The 10298-nt window shown below is 31.9% G+C and overlaps 1 non-coding gene across 1 annotated transcript; it reads right to left on the bottom strand.

The window, feature by feature from the left end:
* Nucleotides 1-267: 267 nt before the first annotated feature.
* Nucleotides 268-348, bottom strand: TRNAL-AAG. Its single transcript has one exon. It is a non-coding gene; the product is annotated as a tRNA-Leu (tRNA).
* Nucleotides 349-10298: the final 9950 nt, after the last annotated feature.

Genomic DNA, 10298 nt, shown 5'->3' with positions numbered 1-10298 from the left:
AATGTGTCAAAGGCATGTATATATGTCAAAATATTAAATGTGTGCTTAATTGTAATATGTAAAAATAGTCAAATTCCCCATGTACCATTAAAATTAAACTAGTCTACTGCTAGACATGTTAGGACAAAAACATAGAGGGTTCTAGGTTGATTTCATGAATGGGCAAATTGTTCCGGACATAATTTTGTGTATTAATATTTAATAATAATGAGTTCTAAAAAATAATAAAGAAACTAAGTGTGGCGTTAATTTATCTGAAAAAATAAATGTTGAGAGTGGGATTTGAACCCACGCCCTTTCGGACCAGAACCTTAATCTGGCGCCTTAGACCAACTCGGCCATCTCAACATCTATTATTATTAAATCCAAATAGAGACAATTTTACAAGTCATTTCTGTAGATAATCACCCATGTTTGAAAAATTACCTAGAAATATCACTTATGTTTGTTTTAGGACTACAATATCCCAACTTCGCTTATTTTCCTCAAAAAATACATTATCTCTCTCCTATTAGGATGCCATGTTACATAATTTCACCATTTACACTTCAAAAATGAAAGAATCAAAAGAAAACTTGAATTTTACCTCGTGGCGATTTCTTTGGTCGATATTAAAGATATAAGGCAACTCAAGAAACAGTTCCTAATGCAAATTCGTTAATATATTCCTCGAAGAACCGAAGGAAGCCACATATTTTCTTGAAGAATCGAAGGAACTCATTACAATTCTTATGTAAATCTTTTACCGGTATTATATATGGGTTATCTAATTATTATTTTAAAAAAATGAATTTGTATTGATAGGGCTGAATGATGCAAAAAGATAAATTTGTATAAAGTAAAAAGTCAAGACATGTGATCGTATCAGATTGTGACACATAAAAAAATAGTTAAAGTTATTCAGAGCATAACCAAGGTAGACACATGATCGAATCATACAACGAAACATGCAAGATAATCAAAGTAACAATTATATTACTACAAAGTCCGGTAGTGCAATTTATCAACTCCTAAAACGTCATCACTCTAATAGAAAATAGTAGGATTACCACGTTCTAACATCATCAACTTCATTTTTATCAAATACTCGTATTTTTCTTTAGAATCACTATTCTAATCTTTTTAAAAAAATACTAAAAAATAATTGTCACTAGTAATTATTACTATAACTATATATTTAGCGATAATTAAATTATTATCATTAATTAATTATCACTAAAAATATTTTTGATGTAATAAGTAGAAATGTTGTTTTTATTTAACTAATCATAAAATTAAAGTCATCCAAATTTTTTTATTTTTATAGGTCTCTTTCACATTAGATGGAATTATATAATGCAAGACTAAAGTTTGTTAAAATGATGAATCAAACTGGACAGGCTGAGTTATGGACTCGTTGTTTCGTCCATTTTAATTCAATTTATAACTCGTTTGGTCATATTTTATCAAGTTAAAATTTAAAAAATATGTTTTAGAAATTATATTTTTTAAAATTTATGTATTTGGATATGCATTGTACTTGATCAATATTTGAAGTTTTGTGAGTAAAAATTCCAAAATAAAAAATTAAATCAACAATTAATCAGTGTCCATTTATGAAAACATTTGAAATGTATATTTAATCAAATAAATAATTAAAATAAATCTATAATTAAACGCTAGTTTACACCAGTAAAATACTCCCTTGGTTTCTTTTTACATGTCTCTTCTTTAGATTGGATCAACATTAAGAAATTAATAATTTTACTCTTCTGCTCTTATTTAATATTTTCTTATGTCAAATTTTCAATAAATGATTAATACGTTAGATATGAAAAATTAGGATGTCTTTGGATAGCTATTTAAATTTGTGAGTTTATTTTCAAAATGAGATTTTATAGAATAGTGAATGAAGAGAGTAATTAATCAATGCATGAAGTATTTTAATGAAATATCTAGATTGATTAAAGCATACATTTTTAAGATTAATTAACTATTCTATCAAAGATATAGTAAAAAATATGATAATTTATGTATTAATTTTATAAAATAACAAATATTATGATGTAATTATTTATAAACTTGACACCAATTTTTACTTAGACACCTTAACTATATGTTATTTATTTTAGATATTTTATGCAGGATTTTATTGTGTTTCTTTTTAAGATCATACTAATAAACTTGACCGAAAAAGAAATGACATTTAAAAGAACGAAGAGTGTACGACTTAGTTGAAATCTAAATAATGAAAGAGGAAATCTAACTAGATGAAACTATCTAGTTGGGAAAGGCTCACATCCCTAGAAATCAGCAGACAATTAAACAAAATAACAGAAAACAATTTACCATCGTACATTTTTCTTTGTTTTAATAAAATTATTTGGTTTTTTCTTCATTTAAACAGTACTTGAAGAAATGTAAAAAGCTGGTGACAACGACGCACCAAAAATTGCCAAATTAGCTAAATCGAATTATTATTAATTATTTTTACAATTGACAGTATTGTTATAAACAAATTAATAACAATAATAAACTAAATCAAGAACAAACAAGAGATAGTATATTATTAATATATGCCAAATTTTTTCCTCTCTACATTATTTTGAAATATACTACCTATATATAGTAGTACTTGAAAAAGTAAAACTTGGCCATAATTTGCTAAGTGTGGATGATGTTTCCACATGTCATTATATTAATATAATGAGAGATGACTCTTTCAAGGATGGCCCACATGTCATTCATATATTCTTATAACACTACTTTTTAGATGTCTATGTAAATGAAAAGTTAAAGATTATATACATAAACATTCACAATACGTTTTATTTGTTGCCTCATTAAAATTTTTTTTAGGAAAACCCAGTGGGACAAAACCTAGACTAGGGAAAAAAGAGTGCAACATATATTTTACTCCCCCTGATGAAGACCACAATTCAAATGCTTAAGTTTTCACATTCCAATCTTTTATATCATCTTTTCAAGAGTTGAGGCTGGTAAAGATTTAGTTAATAAATCTGTTGGATTATCACTTGAACGAATTTGTAATATATCAATATTACCGTTCTTCTGGAGATCACGTGTAAAGAATAATTTCGGCGAAATGTGTTTCTTTCTGTCTCCTTTTATGAAGCCTTTCTTAATTAAGCTATACATGCATCATTGTCTTCAAAGAACTGTGGGTAGCTTGACATCACATTTCAAATCACATTTTTCTTTGATAAAATGTATCACTGATCTCAACCATACACATTCTTTACTTGCTTCATGCATAGCTATTATCTCAGCATGATTTGAAGAAGTAGCGACTATGGACTGCTTAGTAGATCGCCATGACATAGCAGTACCTCCGTATGTGAACAGATAGCCTGTTTGAGATCGAGCCTTATGTGGGTCAAATAAATAACCTGCATCTGCATAACCAACAAGATCTGTACTATCTTTGTTAGTATAAAATAGACCCATATCACTAGTCCCTTTTAGATATCGCAATATATGTTTAACTCCATTCCAATGTCTTCGTGTAGGAGAAGAACTAAATAGTGCTAATAAATTAACAGAAAATGCTATGTCAGGTCTCGTAGAATTAGCAAGATACATAAGTGCGCCAATTGAACTAAGATAAGGTACTTCAGGACCAAGAAGTTTCTCATTCTCTTCTTGAGTTCGGAATGGATCTTTACTCACTTCAAGTGATCGCACAATCATTGGAGTACTTAATGGATGTGCTTTGTCCATGTAAAAACGTTTTAAGATTTTCTTAGTATAGGCAGATTGATGGATGAAGATCCCGTCTACTAAATGTTCAATTTATTGACCAAGACAAAGTTTTGTCTTTCCAAGGTTTTTCATCTCAAATTCTTTCTTTAGATATTCAATTGCCTTTTGGACCTATTCTGGAGTTCCAATGAGATTAATGTCATCAACATAAACTGCAAGAATAGCAAATCCCGATGTTCTTTTCTTAATAAAAATGCAAGGGCAAATGACATCATTTATATAATCTTGTTTTATCAAGTACTCACTGAGGCGATTATACCACATGCGTCCTGATTATTTTAAGTCATGTAATGACTTTTGTAATATGATTGAACATATTTCTCGAGGTTTTGAACTATATGCTTCAGACATTTTAAGTCCTTCTGGAATTTTTATTTAAATTTCATTATCAAGTGAACCGTAAAGATAAAATGCAATCACATCCATTAGATGTATTTCAAGATATTCATGAACAGCTAAACTGATGAGATATCAAAAAGTTATTGCATTTATAACTGGTGAATATGTTTCTTCATAGTCGACACTGGGTCGTTCAGAGAATCCTTGCGCTATAAGGTGTGCCTTGTATCTTACAATTTTATTTCTCTCATTTCACTTTTGCACAAAGACCCATTTATAGCCAACTGATTTTACACTATTTGGGGTTTGGACAACAGTTCCAAAAACCTCATGTTTAGCAAGTGAGTCTAATTCTGATTGAATTGCCTCTTGCCATTTTGGCCAATCACATCTTTGTCGACATTCTTCGACAGATAAGGGTTCAAGATCATCACTGTCTTGCATAATGTTAAGTGCAACATTATATGCCAAAGTATTATTAACTATGATTTTCGATCGATCTAAACTTATCTCATCACCCGTAGAACTTATTGAAAGTTCTTCATTCAGTTGAGTCTCGGATTCACTGTCTCTTCAAAAATATCAGGATTAATAAGATCTTGGATCTTATCTTTGTGAGATTCTTTTGTAGTGTCATTTTTTGTACTTCTTTTTCTAGGATTTTTATCTTTTGAACCCAATGGTCTACCACGCTTCAAGCGTGTTTGTGATTCAGAAGCCATGACACTTGTAGATGGTACTTTTGGGACGTCAATCCGGATAGGCGTGTTTACTGCGGGATTATGTGACTTTGTTATCCTTTGAAATCAGTAAATGCGTCTGGCATTCGATTTTCTATGTTTTGCAAATTGATGATCTTCTGGACCTCCTGTTCACATATAGGGGAACGTGGATCAAAATGAGATAATTATGAAACTTTCCATGCAATTTAATTTTTAAGTTTTTTTTTCTCTCCCCCTAATTGCGAAAAATTTGTTTAATCAAATTTTCAAATCTTGCAGTAAATAAATCTCCTGTCAATGGATAAAGGTATCGAATTATTGAGGGTGAATCAAACCCAACATATACGCCTAACCTTCTTTGGGGGCCCATCTTAGTGCGCTGCGGGGATCTACTGACACATATGCAACACATCCAAATATTCGTAGATGACCAATATTTGGTTCATGACCAAATACTAATTGTGACGGAGAATATTTATTATAATGAGTCGATCTGAGACGAACAAGTCATGCTGCATGTAAAATAGCATGGCCCCAAACAGTAGTGGGTAACTTACTTCTCATAAGTAGAGGTCTTGCTATCAATTGTAAGCGCTTAATAAATGACTCAACAAGGCCATTTTGAGTATGAACATGAGCTACAAGATGTTCAACTTTTATCCCTATTGATAAGCAATAATCATTAAAAGCTTGGGATGTGAATTCTCCAGCATTATGAAGGAGAATTGCCTTAATGGGATAATCTGGAAATTGCGCTCTTAATCGTATTATTTGTGCCAATAATTTTGGAAACGCCAGGTTGCGAGATGATAAGAGGCACACATGAGACCATCTTGAAGATGCATCTATTAGGACCATAAAATATCTAAATGACCCAGTAGATGGGTGAATAGGTCCACATATATCCCCATGTATACGTTCTAAAAATTGAAAGGATTCAATGTTAACCTTCATTGGTAATGGCCTAGTTATTAATTTGCCTTGATAACAACCAGAACATGAAAATTCATCACATGTAAGAATCTTCAGGTTCTTTAATGGATGTCTTTTTGAGTTTTTAATGATTCGTCTCATCATTATTGATCCAGGATGACCCATTCAGTCATGCCAAAGCACAAAAATTTTTAAGTCAGTAAACTTCTGGTTTACGATAGAATATGCTTCAACTGTACTTATTTTTGCATAATATAAGCTAGAAGATAAAGTTGATAATTTCTCTAACACATATTTCTGATTTGAGACAATCTTGGTAATACCAAGGTATTCAACGTTCATTTAATTTATTGTCTCAATATGATATCCATTTCGGCGAATATCTTTAAAACTTAACAAGTTTCTTGGGGATTTAGAAGAGAACAATGCATCTTCTATAACAAGTTTTGTCCCCTTAGGCAAGAATATAGTAGCTCTTCCGGAGTCTTCTATTAAGTTTGAATTACCAGAAATTTTAGTAACATTTCCTTTTCTTCTAAGCAAGTAAGATAAGTATTTCTCATCTTTGACTATGGCATGCGTTATTCCGCTATCAATTACACAAATATCTTCATGATTGATCATTGATTCAAACGAAGTTTGAGGCATATCCATATTTTCTTCAAAAAACAGATATAAACATAGTAAAATAATACTATTAAACAAGGCTATTATATTTACAATGATTTAGAAAAACACAAACATACCAAATAATACAAACAAACAAAAAAACTATATAATTTATCGCGGCATCGTCACTGATTATTTTTCCTTCAGGGAATACAAAGAAATCAGCTAAATCCAGATGCATAGGCTCAACATTTGCTTCTGCATTATTATCAATCTTATGCATGGGCTCAACATTATCTTCAGAGATAAAGTTTGCTTCGTGATTATCATTACCTTTTTTCAAGGATGCTTGATAAAGCTGAATCAGACGCTTAGATGATCGGCAAGTACGCGACCAGTGCCCCATTCCTCCACATCTATGACATACACTTTCTGAATTTTTCTTTTGTATCACTTTTTGTCTCTCACCCTTCCTTTTATACTGTTGGTCATTTTTCGGTGCAAGACGACCATCATGATTGTAATTTGTTATACGACCACGACCACGATCATGACCGAAGCCACGACTGTTGACACCCAATTTTGACCCTCCCAATAGAAATTAATTAATGAGTTTCCTAATTCTAAACGATTTGAAATTATTAAATTTTAAATAGTTTAAAGAACATTTTGGGTTATTTTGAAATAATATTATTACTTTTAATTTTTAGATAATATATGTATATCTATATGTATATGTATGTATATATCTATATGTATGTATCTATCGATATATATGTTATCCAGTTTTTTCAGCCTTTTTTGCATTTCCAAAACCCTAGTATTCCAACTATATATAGTCTCTTTCTGTCCAGTTTTGCGGGGGAATTTTTGGAGAGAGTTAGAAATTTTTGAGTTGATTTACAGCTAACAGAAAACGTTAAAGGTGAATAATTTTTTAGCGAGTGAAGGAAAATTTTGTTTTTGGAATCGGTTTGACAGCAAAACAAGGGATTTTTATGTTGAGAGGAAGCCTTTTCTAATCTTTGTTCTTATAAAGAGTTTACAGAGAAGGGAGATTTTTGGGAGAGAAACGAAATATAGAGAAAGAAAAAAAATAGTTAATGAGTTGAAGACTTTCCAGTGAGCAAGAAACAACGTAAGAAACAGAAAATACATATACACATATAAATTACGATTAAAGGAAAAACAATATAGTTTGGTCGAAACTTTTCCTCCTTCGACTCATCAGTTTTGGTCAAGTTTTCCATGTTTTAGGTTTCCTTTAGTTTTAGTTAAAGGCAATTTCGTTGTGAATGTTATTTAGTTCCCGCAAGTGGTCGTCCACCCCTTCCCTTCTCCTTACCGGAAGCTGTGAAATTTGAAAATCTACCTTTTTTTTATTATTATGTTTGCAAATTTAGGTTCTGTTATATCATCCTTTGTTATTTTTGCTAGCTTGTACATGTGTAATATGCTTTAACTTCAATTTAATATCACATGACTTATTTAACATTTTCAAAGCATGTTTAGTCATATATATTAGTATAGGTTTATATTTTTATGTATTCATTTTTTATATATATATCTTTTGAGAGCAGCATGTCAGGATTGTCTTTTTTGTTCTGCTTCTGTAATGTGACTTTACTCATAGTAAGGATCAGTAGCATGCATATTTGTTTGAAATATGTTGCCTCCAGATGGATTTTTTTGTGTGTTTCCTCTAATTTTGTCCTTTTGTTTACTGTTAACATCTTGCCAAAAATGATATTTCGATTTCGCTTCTAAATGCGTGTGATGAAGTATGGATTGTTAAGCATCTGCCAATGGTCCAAATTCAATTAAGTTTTAGTATTGAGTTTCTATGTCATGGAATGAATTTTAATCCTTTTTCTTTTCTTTGTATCGCATACGAAACATGTCTGAGTTCTCTATGAAAGCCTTTTCCACCTTTTGCATTTCCAAAAAAAAACCATGAAGGCTCAAGATTTCCTCCATCGAGTTGATCCATAAGAGTCGGCGTACAGGTTTTGGAGTTGAAAAAATTTGGAAGAGATATTGACCTAAGCCCTTGTCGCCTTTTATTTTCTGTATTTATTTTGTATTTATTATTGTTTAGTCTAGGACAGGTACGAAAGAAAATGGATCGAAAATCAAAAAAGTTAAATGGGTTAAAACCCAAAATAGGTGCCAAAATTTCGATCAAGGCAAACAGAACCCGCATATGGACCCAAATTTTTCTCCCTCTCTCTCTTTTTTTTTATTTACATTTTTTAATTATTTGTCTGTTTGATTATTGTTAGTCTTAAAGTTAGAAAATCCGAATCCACGCGAATGCCTTAAATGTTTTATAGACTTAAAATCAATCATTTTGCAAATAAATAATTCACTTAGATAATTAGTTAATATTTTAACTCTCTAAGCTCTTCTTTTTCAAAAGAAGTTAAGTTTTTTAGCCAAATAAGTTTGTTGTCGGATAACCACAAGTAAGCGGATGTATTAGGTGCTTTTCAAAACCTTTCTAAGACGTTAATAAGAATCCCCTAACCCCTCTTTTAAGTTTTCAAACTGATTTTCTGTTTAAGTCTTTGAAAACTAAGTTTTTCTTACTTTTTCTCAAAAATTAAGTGGCGACTCTCTAAAAAGTCGAAAATTCTTTAAAACAAATATTATTCCTTTTCTGTATAAAACAGAAATGAAGACTCTGCTGGGGATTAGGAGGATTCTAACCTTAAAACTAACTTTATTTTGCTATTTGTAATAATTGCTTACTTGTTTACTTTACCTTAGTTTTGGAATTGTTGCATTTTTCATGACATATTTCTGGCAAACGGCAAATAGTTGCATTAGGAAAATAAAAGTTACGTGGCTTTCCATGGCTTTCTTCAGAAATACACAAGAGTTACATTTGGAAGTATCAAATAAATAGTTGGAATGCGGTCATCCGACGTTGTTTGGTAGCTCACCCCGACGTTTGTCCGACTCGGGTAACCGTCAACTTGAAACCTATTCTAGTAAGCCTATGCTAGAGTGAAACCATAACCATAAATTAAGCATTAGCCTAAGACGGCTTAATACCCAAGGTTTATTAAGTCCATTTAGTAGAAAACCGCCAAAATCGTGTCTAAGGTCTCCGACCTAACGACACATCATTTTATCTGACATTTAAATGATGTACGTATTATAATCAATTTAGAGTGAGTAAACCTAACTAGTTTATGTTTTGTAGATATGGATCGTTTCTCAAAGTTTGACATGGTCATAGCAGCGACACCTCAACTCACAATGTGGTATAATAATCTCGACAGGGATCATAGAAGAACTTCCAACATATACGTGGGTACATTGACAGAGTTGATCAACATGAATGGTTGGCCAGAATTGGTTGAGGTCCTCACGGGATATTGGGATGGCCAAGGAATGGTGTTCCAATTTTGAACCGCTGAAATTATTTCGACTTTGGAGGAGATCAGAGATTGCATAGACACAGTAGATACTGGGAAAGAAAGAAAAGCAAGGAAAAAAGTAGACATTTTCATCCCTAATAAACCTTCCGTAGAAGATATTGCAGACTGGCTTGGGTTGGGGAAAGATTTTGCATACTGGTGCCTAGAATCCCACATATCATTCAGAGACCTTTATATCAGATTTGGAGATGTGAGTTTCTACTCCACCTACAACCGAGAGTTCAAGGTCTCTTACAGAGAATGGAATGAAATCCGTCCTCTAGCATTTGCTGTAGCGTTGTTGGGAACGATGGTCTTCCCGCATGGCCCAAGTCTGAGCATCAATACCCGAGTTATAATACTCGCGCACACTCTATTCAAAGGGTACGATAACCAAGGGACAACAAAATACTACCCTGTAGCTTCGATCATCCTGTCCGACATGTATCAAACCTTGGAAAAGTGTAAAGAGGGGCATCGATACTTCCAAGGATGCAACCTACTCCTT

This window comes from Solanum pennellii, chromosome 4 (assembly GCF_001406875.1).
Source record: "Solanum pennellii chromosome 4, SPENNV200".
NCBI lineage: Eukaryota > Viridiplantae > Streptophyta > Magnoliopsida > Solanales > Solanaceae > Solanum > Solanum pennellii.
This window is presented reverse-complemented; position numbering and strand designations above follow the sequence as displayed.